At 43.3% G+C, this 14,795-nt stretch overlaps 1 protein-coding gene across 4 annotated transcripts in view; it reads right to left on the reverse strand.

Moving 5' to 3' along the window:
• Nucleotides 1–14,795, reverse strand: part of slitrk4 (SLIT and NTRK-like family, member 4) — a 127,191-nt gene that overhangs the window by 18,554 nt on the left and 93,842 nt on the right. Inside the window, exon 3 of one of the 4 annotated variants that reach the window (XR_006313830.2) lies at nucleotides 10,374–10,517. The exons of 2 other annotated variants lie outside the window; for them this stretch is intronic. The gene's annotated coding sequence lies outside the window, so the exon portion shown is untranslated. Of the gene's footprint in view, nucleotides 1–10,182; nucleotides 10,518–14,795 lie in introns of those variants that run through there. One more of the 4 variants, XR_015758609.1, reaches the window with a different exon arrangement.

The raw sequence follows: 14,795 nt of genomic DNA on the forward strand, positions 1-14,795 counted from the left end.
TTTTGTATCTAAGAATTATATTTCGGCACTTTGTGCCGAGGATGATGTCATGAGAGGCTACATTGTAAAATTTTCACTGTACTCCTGCACTTGAGTATACATGACAATAAATCCTAATTCTAATTTCAATTCCAATTCCAATTCGAGCAAAATCTTTTTACTCTTACACTCCATTCCCTTGGAAATAAAAGCCAATACTTTGTTTGCTTTTCCTATTTTCCCCTTAACTTGAATGTTACTTTCTGTGATTCATGAACAAAGACCCCCAAATCCTCTTTTCACTAGCTTTCTGCGGTCTTATTCTATATGTGCTCATAGCAAAGACAGAGGCTGATAAGTGACCTGATAGAGGTCTACAAAACTATGAGAGGCATAGATAGGGTGGGTAGTCAGAGGTCACCTATACAGGTTCAAGGTGAGAGGGGGGAGGTCTGGAGGAGAAGTGTAGAGAAAACATTTCACATGGGGTTGGTGGGTGCCTGGAATGCACTGCCGGTGGAAATGGTGGAAGCATGAAATGTTAGCAATGTTTAAGGCATATGTTGACAGACGTATGAACGGGAGGTGAACGGAGAGATAGAAATCATGCATGGGCATTAAGTACCAGGTATTATATTGTGTTGTATTTTAACAATGTTCAACTCCTCTATTCCTCCTGCAAAAAAGCGGAACCCCACACTTTGCAATATCAATATGCCATCTGCCAACATTTTGTCTACTCACTTAACCTGTCTATTTCTCTCTGCATAGTATTTTTATCATCTGCATATTCACCCTCCCATCAACCTTTCCATCATTCGCCAATTTGGCAATGGTACATTCACTTTTCTCACCTGAGTCACTTGTATATATTGAAAATAATTGACTGAGACACTGATCCCTGTGCCACTGTACCAGTTGCAGGCTGTCATCCTGAAAACGCTCCTCTTAAGCCAACTCACTGTCTCCTATTAGCTGCCCATTAGCTGTCTGTTCTACCTCAGCAACATCATAAAATGTTACAAAAGTTTCTCACAAAATTCCAATGGCAGGTCATTTAGACCTTAGGAGTACACAGGCTAAAATATTGAAGCAGTTTCATTGGCTTGGATGAAGTGAAGATGTGCTGAAATTTTGCTAGACTGGCCACACATGTTGGGGAGTGAGGAAAATCCCAATCATCAATTAAACCCACACTGTTTCAAAGAATTCTTTAGCAGGATCTTGATGGATTGTGTGGGAATTAGTTGCTTTTAACAATTAGGGTTGCCTTTGCAAGTTTGCTAGAAACAGTGCTTTTAGGAAAAATGACTGAGAAAATGAAAGTGGAAAATTAATTATAATGAAGCTGCTCCTTTAACAAGGTTGTGTTTTCTTTGTTTTTATTTTCAGAGAAGTTTTAAAAGACACAGACTCCAAAAAGTCTAAGTTGAAAGGTTTTAGGGCCAGTTTGATTACAGCTAACAGGCACTACATCAGGAAACGAGCTTTCAGGTTTTTGAAACGTGTGCAATGAAAGGGGAGTGGCCAGTTCTCCCAGCTCAGTTTCTCTCAGGTTTGGTTTGGTTTGGTTTGGTTGTTAGCAGTCGTGTTATAAAGGCCGCTGGACTCAAAGAAGCAAGTCCTTGCTGATTTCTCTCTGACTTCTCTCCTGTAAGAAACAGTGTTTGATTTCACCCTTTGTGCCAAGGGATGTTTATGGGGATTGTTGCAAGTATTGGGAACAGCATTGTTACGTTGGTATAATCTTTTGGATTTTGGGATAGATTAAGTTATTTTGTATTCTGTTCTCGTTTCTTTGTATTTCATTGTATTTCTTGTAAATAAAATTCCAGTTTGTATAAAACTAAGTGGTTTGACTAATTGCATCACTCCTGGAATATCCACTATACAACTGCTTAAAACAACTAGCAAAGTTAGGGTCTGGGCTACATTCTTAGAATGTTTTGAGGGGGTCTGGCCTGGTCTACAACATAGTTCAAATTCTTTCCAAGGTATGGATTACCAGAAGAAATGCATTCAGTTAAGGTTCAAAACTTATGTCCTACAAATTCAAAGAAATTATGATTGCTTTGGGAATACGCATACCCAAGTAGGCATAACGTGAGTGAGCATAATGAGAGTGAGTATCACTGGGAAGCTCCCATGACCAGCCCTTTGATTTGGGTGCCTGTCCCTGCCAAAATGTCCTTGTAGCTACATTGAAGATAAAGGTCTGGTATGCTCCAAAGCACCACATTAAAAAGTAAAACTGTATTGTAAATGGATCATTGATGTGTTATGACGATTCCATAAGAACGGTACATGTCAGATGCTAAAATCCATGGACTTGTGTGTAGTCGCTGCTCTTAGAGTGTGCCCTGAGATGCTGATGTAACCTATATACGATGGAGGTCTAATGGAGCAAGTGATGTCCTGGAGTCACCAAGTCACCCGTTCTGATGTCATGTTGGGAATTCTCAGTGTTTGTTTTCTAACCAGTGAGTTGAAGAATTGGAAGCTGGTTATTAAAGAGGTATGATTAAGCAATGGTGAGATGCTAAAATGTGAAAATGAGCCTTTCTGCTCTCTATTGAGATTCTTATCTTGCTGCTCAATACTTGGTTGGTGCAAAGGGATTTTGTGCTCTTGATGGTAGGAAGCTGTTCACCAGACCTTCCACCTGACTTTCTCATATTTGACTTTACAATAAACAGGTAGATTCCACCTGGTTAGACTCCATTTGGAGTCTACTACAAGCCTACTGACTCCCACAGCTAACCTAGACGATACCTCCTCCCACCCTACCCCCTTATTCCCAATTCCTCCCCCTCTGCCGCATCTGTTCCCAGGATGACCAATTCCACCACAGAAAGTCCCACTTGGCCTCCTTCTTCCATGATCGCAACTTCCCTTCCTATGTGGTTGACAATACCCTCCAGCACATCTCCTCCACTTCACCCACCACTGCCCTTGAACCCTATCTCTCCCAACATAACAAGGACAGAACCCCTCTGGTCCTCACCTTCCACCCCACCAACCTCCACATACATTACATCATCCTCCACCATTTCCGCCACCTCCAAATGCACCTCACTACCAAAGATATATTTCCCTCCCTACCCCTATCAGCATTTCAGAGAGACCATTCCCTCCATGACTCCCTCATCAGGTCCACGCGCTCCCTGCTCCCAACCTGCCCACACACCATTCCTGGCACCATTCCCTGCCACCGCAGGAACTGTAAAACCTGCGCCCACGCCACTCCCCTCACCTCTGTCTAAGGCCCTGAGTGATCCTTCCACATCTGTCAGAAAGTTACCTGTACCTCTACCAATGCCATCTACTGCATCTGTTGCACCCAGTGTGGTCTCCTCTAGATTGGGCAGACAGGACGCCTGCTTACGGATTGTTTCAGAGAACATCTGAGGGACACCCGCACCCACCATCCCACCGCCCCGTGGCAGAAGACTTCAACTCCCTCTCCCACTCCATCAAGGACATGAAGGTCCTGGGCCTCCTCCATTCCCAAATCGTTATCACCCGATGCCTGGAAGAAGAACACCTCATATTCCGCCTTGGGACCCTGCAACTACATGGGATAAATGTGGATTTCAGCAGCTTCCTTATTTCCCCTCCCACCACATTATCCCACTCCAAAGCCTCCAACTTGATACCACCCTCCGGACCTGTCCATCACTCCCTCGGCCCCCGGACCTATCACCTTTACCCAACTATCGCTTTCTCAGCTACCTCCCCCCAATCCCTCCCCCTCTCCCATTTATGTCTCAGCCCCAGCCTGATTGCCTCATTCCTGATGAAGGGCTTATGTCCGAAGTGTTGATTCTCCTGTTCCTCGGACGCTGCCTGATCTACTGTGCTTTTCCAGCAATATACTCTCGACTCTATTTCGGGTACTATGAACAGATCTGGGCATTATACCCTAGGAAGGATATGTTAGCCTTGGAGGCAGAACAATATACTTTGCAAGAATGATATCTGCATTTTAGGGGTTATGTTTTGAGGTGGGTTTCTACAAATTAGGCTTGTTTTCTCTAGAATTTAGAAGTTTAAGGGATGATCTGATTGAAATCTTCAAGATATTAACAGGAAAAGGCAGGGTAGGCAAAGATAAACTATTTTCACTGTTTGGGAATTCGAGCACTAGGGGCATTGTCTGAGAATTAGGGCCAGACTGTTCAGGAGAGATGATAGGAAGCACTTCTCCACACAAAGAGTGGTAGACATTTAGAACTGGCTTCGACAAGTAACTGTGGATGCTGGATCGGTTGTTCATTTTAAATCTGAGAGATATAATTTTTTTGTGAAACAATGACATTAAAGGAATATGGGCCAAAGGCAGGATTATGGAGTTAGGGCACAGATCACCCATGATCTCAATGAACAGCAGAATCGGCTTGAAGGACTGAATGGCCTTTTGCTGTTCCTATGTTCCTAATATTGTTACCATTATCAATAAGATAACATGATTCACTGGACCTTGTCAAACCAATAGCAACTCAGCCATTAAATTATGTCATAGGTTCTCCAGATTACAGGGAAAACCAGTGAGTGCATCATATTTATCTGTTGAAGTGCTATTATGATGGAGGGTAATCAGGAGAATAGTATACTTACGGCAATGAAATAAAGCAGTAAAGTTAAGATATCAGTAAAATTGCACAGCGAGTCAGAAATGGAAAATTCAAAAATTGATCCTCCAAAAGTCAGATTTGATAATACAGAAATGCTGAAAAACATTCAAGAACATTTTCAAAGTTATTAAAAAAGGCTATTGCGAAGTCATAAGTCAATTGGTATAAATAGGTCAAAAGTGACATGAATTTGGGTTCCTCCAACACCACTGAAATCGTGCCTTCATACATCCTTAGTTCAAGCATGGAGAAAAGACTGAATTCAGGGGAAGCAGTGTCTAGTGGTAATATCATGAGTAATCTTGGACTCCAGACTAATGCCGCAGGAATTGAGTTCAAATCCTACCATGGCAGGCAGTAAACACACAACTTCAATACAAGTCAGGGATTAAATTGCCAGTCTAATAGTGACCATTGTCAATTGTCAAAAAAAAACCCATCTGGTTCACGAATATCCTTCAGGGAAGGAAATCTGTCATTTTTACCCAAGTGTGGCATCAAGAAGCTCATGGAATCAATGGGCATCGGGTGATTAGATTAGATTACTTAGATTAGATTACTTACAGTGTGGAAACAGGTCCTTCGGCCCAACAAGTCCACACTGACCCACCAAAGCGCAACCCACCCATACCCCTACATTTACCCCTTACCTAACACTACGGGCAATTTATCATGGCCAATTTACCTGACCTGCACATCTTTGGACTGTGGGAGGAAACCAGAGCACCCGGAGGAAACCCACGCAGACACGGGGAGAATGTGGAAACTCCACACAGTCAGTCGCCTGAGGCGGGAAATTAACCCGGGTCTCTGGCACTGTGAGGCAGCAATGCTAACCACTGTGCCACAGTGCCGCCCAGAAGGTGGTAAACCTTCTGCTGGTAAACCTGCTGGGACAGGTCATGGGGACCCTTCAACCCCAGGGCATCAATGTGGATTTCACCAGTTTCCTCATTTCCCCTCCCCCCATCTTACTCCAGTTCCAACCTCCCAGCTCAGCACCATCCTCATGACCTGATCCCCCCCACACCGTCAATCTTCCTTCCCACTTATCCGCTCCACCCTCCTCTCTGACCTATCACCTTTATCCCTTCCTCCACCCACCTATTGCCCTTTCAGCTGCCTTCTCCCCAAACCCCTCCCCTCCCCCCCCCCACCATTTACCTCTCCACCTCCGAGGCTTCCAGCCTCATTCCTGAAGAAGGGCTCCAGCCCTTGATTTTCCTGCTCCTCGAATCCTGCCTGACCTGCTGTGCTTTTCCAGCAACATACTCTCAACAACTTACTCTTGAGCCTTTTTCTCAACCATCACACTGGCCATTGAATTCCAGGCGCCCACTTCCATCTGGGTGAAAATGTGTATCCTCATTTCCCATTCATCCTTCTACCAAACACCTTAACTGTGTGCCCCCAGTGGTTAACTTCTTCTCTAGGAGGAACTGGTCTTCCCCATGCACTCTATCTAAACCCCTCATTATTTTAACATCACAATTATTTCATCCCTCAGCCTCCTCTATTCTATGAAGAATAGTCCAACCTTGTTTCACTGCTCTAATTTCCAAAGTCTGGCAACATTGTTGTAAATCTCTTCTGTACTCTGTCTCGATCAATCCTATCCTTCTTACTGAAACTGAAAAAAAAACTGGGGATGCTGTAAATTGGAGACAAAAATAGAGATAGCTGAAAAAGCTCAGCAGGTCTAGCAGCATCTGTGCAGAGAAATCAGAGTTAATGTTTCGGGTCCAATGACCCTTCCTCTGAATCAGGATTCCTCCAGTTCTGAGGAGGGGTCACTGGACTTGATACATTAACTCTGATTTCTTTGCACAGATGTTGCCAGACCTGCTGAGCTTTTCCAGCAACATCTATTTATGTCTTTTTTATAACGTGGCAACCAGAACTGTACACAATGCAGTCACGATGATCTAACTTGGCTTTTATATTGTTCCAACATTACAGGCTTGCTTTTGATGACCTGTCCTGCCACGTTCAGAGACATGTGGATATGTATTCTAAGGTCTGCTATTTCCTCTCTCTCTTGCAGTATTTTCCATGTCATTGTGTATTCCTTTGTTTTGTCTGCTCTCTCAAATGCACAGTCTTGCATTTCTCTGTATTGAGTTCAGGTTGCCGTGTCTTTCTCCCCATGTGAAAATGAGGACTGCAGATGCTGGAGATCAGAGTCTAGACTAGAGTGGTGCTGGAAAAGCACAGCAGGTCAGGCAGCATCCGAGGAGCAAGAAAATTGACATTTTGGGCAAAAGCCCTTCATCAGGAATGGCAAACTGAACTCAATACAGAAAAATGTAAGATTGTGCATTTGCAGAGAGCAAAGGAATGATGAAAACGTCGATTCTCCTGCTCCTTGGATGCTGCCTGGCCTGCTATGCTTTTCCAGCACCACTCTAACCTTGACTCTAATCTCCAGCATCTGTAGTCCTCACTTTTGCTTAATATATTTCTACCCACTCAACCAAACCATTGATACCTTCCTGCAGTCGACCGTATTCACTGTCAACAACTTAGCCAACTTTTGCGTCATCTGCAAATTCCACAATCAGGCCTCTCACATTAACATCTGTCAGAACCAGAAAGAACCCAACACTGAGCCCTGTGGATCACGACTGGAAACTGCTTTCCAGTTCCAAAGGCATTCATGGAACATTAACTTTGTAACCTGTCACAGAGCCAATTTTTCATCCAATTCGCCACATTGCCCTGCACCCCATGCGCTATTTTTTCTTTGACAATCTGCCATGTGGGACCATTGAGACCATATCTACTGCATTAGTATCATTCATCCCATTACTTCTTCAAAAACGTTCAATTCACTTAGTAAGACACAGGTTTGCCTTAACAAAACATTATCATCCATCCCTGATTAATCTGTAACTTTCTGAGTTAAAATTAATCCTCTCAATATTGATACTGATAATTTGGCCTCCAATGAGTTCAAGCTGACCAACCTGTAACTATTTGCCTTTTCCTCCCTCCCTTTTTGTATAATGGTACATAATACATGCACTTACGTACAGTGTATAAATGATACAATACTCACAGACCTCCAGTCCTTTGGTACCTAACCTTTCTGAAGTGAGGATTGAAAAGTGATCCTGAGAGATTCTTTTAATTCGTCACTGATTTCCATTAATGTGATAATGACACGGAGTGTCGCTCTGAAAGCTAGTGTGCTTCCAATTAAACCTGTTGGACTATAACCTGGTGTTGTGTGATTTTTAACTTTGTACATTATCCCTCTCCTCCATGAAGACCAAGTATTCATTTTCAATCCTGTCTACATCTTGTGCATTCACCCACAAGTTTGTTGTTACATCTCTGATTCCCAATCTGTTTCTTGGTCATCCTTTTGACCGTAACGTCCTAATAAAACACCTTTGGATTTTTCTTAATTTCACAAACAAGTTTTCTTTCAAATCGTCTCTTTTCAATTTCACCCTTGTACTTCCTACAGTCCTCTTAGCTTCCTAAAGGATCACTTCTTTTTTTCTTCTAAGATTTTTACTTTCAAGATTACTTCTTCAGCCAAGAGCTGTATTCTTCCACTTTATTTTATACCTTAAGCTTCTGGATATCCAGGGGCTCTAGATTTGGTAATTCCACCCTTTTTCTTTGTGAGAACATACCGACACAGAACTGACAGAATCTCACTATTGAATCATGTCTCTTCTTTAAAGGAATCATTCTGACTGCTCTCCTTGGAGGACAGAATTTTGAGATAGACTAAAAGTTTCAAATTCATGATAAGTCTGGGCAAAATAGGTACAGAGAAACTGTTTTCACTTGTAAATGGATCAAGAACCCGGGGGTACAGTTTTAAAGCCTTTTGCAAAAGAAGCAAATCAGAGGTGAGAAAGGTGTTTTCATACAGTGAGTTGTTAATATCTGAAGTACACTGCCTGGAAATGTGGTGGAGGCAAACTCAGTTGAAGCAATCAAGATGCCATTGGCTGAGTGTTTAAATAGAAACTGTACAGGGTTACATGGAAAAGACAGAAGAGAAGCAGTGAGTTAAAACATTCAGAAACAGCCAGTGCAGACAGATGGGCTCCTTTTGCACCATAACTCTTCTGTGACACTGTGAAACAGCTGAGACCACTTTTTCCAGATCGCCCCTCAGCTTTACAAAGTTTCTCTTCCCTCATTTTAGAACTTTTTCTCCTCTTCTGTCTTTGTCCCTTCTCAGCAAAATGCTAAAGTTTAACTGCATTATTCTCACTATCTTCAAAATGTCACCCACTGCTATTTCATCGATGTGCCCAGTCTCTGAGATGGAAACGAGAATTGTGCCTTCTCTTGTTGGATTTATTCTCTTGAATGCAGTTCAAGGATACGAAGTTCCCAACTATTATTGCCCCTCTGATTTTACACTCAGGGGACATACCTAGTATTTGCTCCTCTAAGTGTCTCAAAGTATTTGGAGGTTTGCAGAATACACCTAAGAGTATTGCTGCCCCTTTTTTGTTTCTGACCTCAACCCATCTGACTATATCTGATGCTTTTGATATTTTTGAATGAATCTGTTCAGAGGGATGTTTCACTACACATCTGGAACAGTGAGGACTTGAGCCAAAACTCCTGTTTCAGAAGTGAGGACATCTATGTTGCACCACGATAGCTCTCATTTGATGTTTTATTTAAGGTATCATCCCTCCTCAGAGCTATAAATGAATCTTTAACCAATAAATTTGTTTAATGCTCTCCTCTATCCTGCCTGAGAATTCTATATTCAGTGGTTTGAGCTGCTACTCTTTCCCCTCATAATCCAAGTTCCCTTTGGAGCCATGATATTGTGCTGCCATGTATCTTATGGAGTGAGATGTAAATACTGAGGCCTGTGTAGTGATGTTTACTGTTAATGATGTGTAGCAATGACACAAACTTTGAAAACCACATCAAAACAATGATACAGTTTGACAGCATGTCGAGTGTTCTCTTGTTTCTGATAGTGTTCCAGAAATTAGTGTGAACTAAATGTCCCAACTGAAACCATTAGTAGCTCCATCATATGGATGTGTTTTAAATCAATTAAAATAATGGTTGCAGAAGAATTTAATTCATAACCCGTACACCTACGCAATATGCATGTTGTGAATTAAATTCAACTGCATCAGTGTTTTAAGTATAAAATACTTGTACTAACATTTACCAACTTTGTTAATAAATATGCGTGACATATATTGATCACTCTCTCCATATAATAAAAGTACGGATGATATTCTGTTAATTATAAAGTGCATAGTTGATAGCAACGTCAAGTATAGATAACCACAGTTTCTCCTTGTATTACTGAGAGGTCTATAAATAATCTAGACTTTGTGGTATAAATTCTTTCTTGGAATTGAGGCAATGACTTATGATTTCCATTTAAATGTCAAAATGCTTTATATCCTTTGGGCAAATATTTAACAGTTTCATAGATTGTATCGAATACAATGAAATCACCTCAAAATATGGAAGGCATAGCATTTATTAAATTAAAACAATGAACAATGCAGGCAACATTCTACATTTAGATAAATACTAGTTTGGAGATCTTGGGGTGTAGGTCAATTGTTCCAAGCTTGGACCATTGATTTAAGCCACCTCAATACAAAGTAAAGCTTCCTCCACTATTGAGCTTTCCAAGCAGCCTGATTAGCGACATTTCCAAATAATATTGAAAGTTGTGCCTGCTCAAATGGCAATTTGACAAACAATAATTTGCTTCACAAAGATATTAAAACATTCTTTCTGTCTTACTTTTTTTTGTTCAGCAGAAAGCCAACTGATGTTGATTTTCACAAAGCATCTGTTGGGAGCATCAAATGCAATGCATACATCTGTAGTACAGCAATGACATCAGGATGGTGGTAAAGGCACAGGGAAGGTTCACCAGACTATCACCTACAAGTAGCAATTATAAGAACGGTGAAAAGCTTTAAAAATAGTTGTATTTTCCACATTGGGATAAAAGAGACCAAGGGTGATCGATGAAAGATTTGCAAAAAAAGGTTTGTTGATAACTGCTAACAAGAACGAAGTCAGAAGTCACATGACACCAGGTTATAGATTAGATTTAGATTACTTACAGTGTGGAAACAGGCCCTTCGGCCCAACAAGTCCATACCGACCCGCTGAAGCACACCCACCCAGACCCATTCCCCTATATTTACCGCTTCACCTAACACTGCGGGCAATTTAGCATGGCCAATTCACCTGGCCTGCACGATTTTGGACTGTGGGAGGAAACCGGAGCACCCAGAGGAAACCCACGCAGACACGGGGAGAATGTGCAAACTCCACACAGTCAGTCGCCTGAGGCGGGAATTGAACCCGGGTCTCAGGCGCTGTGAGGCAGCAGTGCTAACCACTGTGCCACCGTGCTGCCCATATTTGAAATCACAAGCTTTTGGAGCACCGCCCCTTCATCACTTCACCTGACGAAGGAGCAGCGCTCCAAAAGCTTTTGATCTCAAATAACCTCTTGGACTATAACCTGGTGTCATGTGACTTCTGACTTTGTCCACCCCAGTCCAACACTGACATTTCTACATTAAAGAGAAAGTAAATAAAAAAATGGTTTATCACTGGAGAAAAAAGGGGAAAGTTTTATTTTGTAAACCAAGGGATATAAATATATGCAGTGATTTAGCACATTGAGCATGTTGAGCAGAGACCAGAAAATTACTCAAATAGCATTCAGTCATTAGGCATAAGAACAAACACAAACAGATGTTAGTGTGTATACACACCAGGTATAGAATGCAGAATCACACGTGAGTGAGTTCTAAATATGGTGAGACAAGATAAGAAGACTTGTAAATGTTAAGGGATTCTTTGCTTTATTAGAAGGATAGAGTACAAAAACAAACAACTTAACCTTTAGAAAATACGAATGGTTAGTTGCAGTTGGAATTGTGTTCAATTCTCAGCACTGTAGAGGAGACTTATGAGACAGCCATGAAAGATCAGCTCCATGGAGAGGTGAGAGAATCTAGGATTGGAGAGTCATAGAGTCATAGAGATGTGCAGCACAGAAACAGACCCTTCAGTCCAACTCGTCCATGCTGACCAGATATCCTAACCTAATCTAGTCCCATTTGTCATCAGTTGGCCCAAATCCCTCTAAACCTTTCCTATTCAAAGACCCATCCAGATGGCTCTTAAATGCTACAATTGTACCAGCCACCACCACTTCCTGTGGCAGCTAATTCCATACAAGCACCATCCTCTGCGTGAAAGTGTTGACCATTAGGTCCCTTTTATATCTTTCCCCTCTCACCCTGAACCTATGCTCTCTATTTTTGGACCTCCCCACCCCAGAGAAAAGACCTTGTCTATTTATACTATCCATGCCCCTCATGACTTTATAAACCTCTGTAAGGTTACCCCTCAGCCTCCAACGCTCCAGGGAAAATAGCCCCAGCCTATTCAGCCTCTCCCTCTTGCTCAAATCCTCTAAACCTGGCAACACCCTTGTAAATCTTTTCTCAACCCTTTCAAGTTTCACAGCATTCTGAAAATGAACCTTCCAGCTCATCGAGCAAACCTACATCCAGAACCTCAACCTGAGCTACAAATCTTCTCAAAACTCACTTTGGCAACATCCTTCCAATAGGAGGAAGAACTGAATTGCACACAATATTCCAAAAGTGGCCTAACCAATGTCCTGTACAGCCACAACATGACCTCCCAACTCCTGTACTCAGTACTCTGACCAATAAAGGAAAGCATACCAAACACCTTATCCTATCTACCGGTGACTCTCCTTTCAAGGAGCTATGAACCTGCATTCCAAAGTCTCTTAATTCATCAATACTCCCTGGGATCTTACTATTAGATTAGATTCCCTATTCAGGGGAACCTCGATTATCCGAATGAGATGGGCGCGCACCATTTCATTCGGATAATTGATTATTCGGTTAATTGATTCAATGCCTTTCCTCTGGGGCTCGGAGTTTTCTATTACGTCTGCTCCCTGTTCAGACTAGGCAGCAGCACAGTGCGCATGAGCCTCCGCCCACCCCTCAACACCACCCCCAGCACGCACCCACCCCACACCACACCCAAACCCCGCCCTCAACACTGCCCCCAGCCCGTCCCCAACACCGGCCCCTACCCGCCCAACACCGCCCCCAGCCCGTCCCCAACACCGTCCCCAGCCCACCCTCAACACTGTCCCCTACCTGCCCAACACTGCCCCCAGCCAGTCCCCAACACCGACCCCTACCCACTCAACACCGCTCACAGCACACCCCTCAATACCACCTCCAGCCCGCCACCACCACCACACCCAGCCCATCCCCAACCCCTCCCCCAGCCCGCTCCCCAATACCACCCACAGCCTGTCCCTAACACTGCCCCCTACCCGCCCAACACCACCCACAGCCCACCCCCACTACCGCCCCCAGCCTGCCCAACACTACCCCTAGCCTGCCCCCTCCGCGTGACCCCCGTCCCCTCTCCGGGGCAGCCAGAGTGGACACCAACAAGGCTGCTGCTGCTGCTGCTGCTGCTGCTGCTACTGCCTTTCTTGGGGGGGGGGGGGGGGTTAAGTCTCCAAATAGCGTGCGCACACACACACAAAACTTCTTACTGCAAACTTTTGACAGGTTCCACCTTTGCCCTGTACATGTCAATGTTGGAGAGATTATCTGGGGAAGGGGGGTTTAGGGTACACACCTGTGTAGACCTCCAGGGAAAGTGTGGAGTGGGGTGGAGGGGGTGGGATGGTGGTGGGAGATCAGTCATTTAGAGATGGTGCCAGCGCTCCCATCAGCCCAGCACTGTTCTCAGCAGCACTTCTAATCACTGTAAACAAAAGGTGCCATCAGTGTGGGACACATTTCTGTGATGTAATGTTTCTGTTGGGACCTCGAGATCTCCTTCAGATAATCCTATTTTCAGATAATTGGTATTCCGATAATTGAGGTTCCTTTGTAATGTGGAAACTGGCCAACAGCCCAACAAGTCCACACCAACCCTTCGCAGAGTAACCCACCGAGACATAGGTCCCCCTGAGTAATGCACATAGCAGTATGGGTAATTTAGCATGGCCAATTCACCTAACCTGCACATCTTTGGACTGTGGGAGGAAACCCACGCAGGCATGTGGAAAATGTGCAAACTCCACACAGACAGTCTCCCGAGGCTGGAATTGAACCCGAGTCCCTTATGCTGTGAGACAGCAGTTCCAATCACTGAGCCACCGTGCCACATTAAGTGTATAAGTCCTGCTCTGATTTGCTTTTCCAAAGTACAGCACCTCACATTTATCTAAATTAAACACCATCTGCCACTCCTCAGCCCATTGGTCCATCTGATCAAGATCCCATTGTAACCTGAGCTACCTTCTTCGCTGTCCACGACACCTCCAATTTTGGTGTCATCTGCAAACTTACCAACCCTACCTGCCACATTGACATCCAAATCATTTATATAAATGATGAAAAGCAGTGTACTCTGTACAGCAGGGAATGTGTAGGAGAATTTTGAAGTGTTCCAAATTCTGAGAGGTAGTCGAGAAAGAGTTTTAATTGTCAGGTGTGTCAGAAAGCAGAACATCGAGAGTTAGGGTAACAGGCAAAAACATCAGTGGGGAGACAAGAAGAATTTTGTTTTGCATAGGTTGGGCAAAACAGACATACGTTATGGCTTAGTGGCATTATTGCTAGACTATTAGCCCACACACCCAAGTAATATCCTGGGGACCTTGAGTTCAACTCCTATCACGGCAGATCATGGGATTTGAATTCAATAAAAATCTTAAAAAAAGAATTTAATGATGACCATAAAACCACTGCTGATTCATTAATGTCCTTTAGCGAAGAAAATCTTGCAACCTTAACTGCTTTGACTGACGTGTCACTCCAGACCCATAGCACTGAGGCTGACTCTTACCTGCCCTCTGGATGGTCAATAAATGCTGCCTGTCCAGCCCTCATCCCATGAATGAATGAATAAAAATCAAGTTGCTATGATCTTGAAAATGCTGTTTGAAAGGAAAGTGGAAGCGGATTGAGTCAAACTTTTCAATTGAATCGTGAAAACACTTGAAGGGGAGACCAATATTAGGAAAAGAAAAACTCACATTGGGAAAGTAAAACTATAAATGTGGGGAACTGAAGTGAGACAAGGGAGATGCAAAATAGTAAAAATTTTAAAAGGGAATTATTTTTCTGC

The sequence above is a fragment of the Chiloscyllium plagiosum genome, unplaced genomic scaffold (genome assembly GCF_037043375.1).
Source record: "Chiloscyllium plagiosum isolate Xiang-an unplaced genomic scaffold, Cpla_swu_hap1 HiC_scaffold_11, whole genome shotgun sequence".
Lineage (NCBI taxonomy): Eukaryota > Metazoa > Chordata > Chondrichthyes > Orectolobiformes > Hemiscylliidae > Chiloscyllium > Chiloscyllium plagiosum.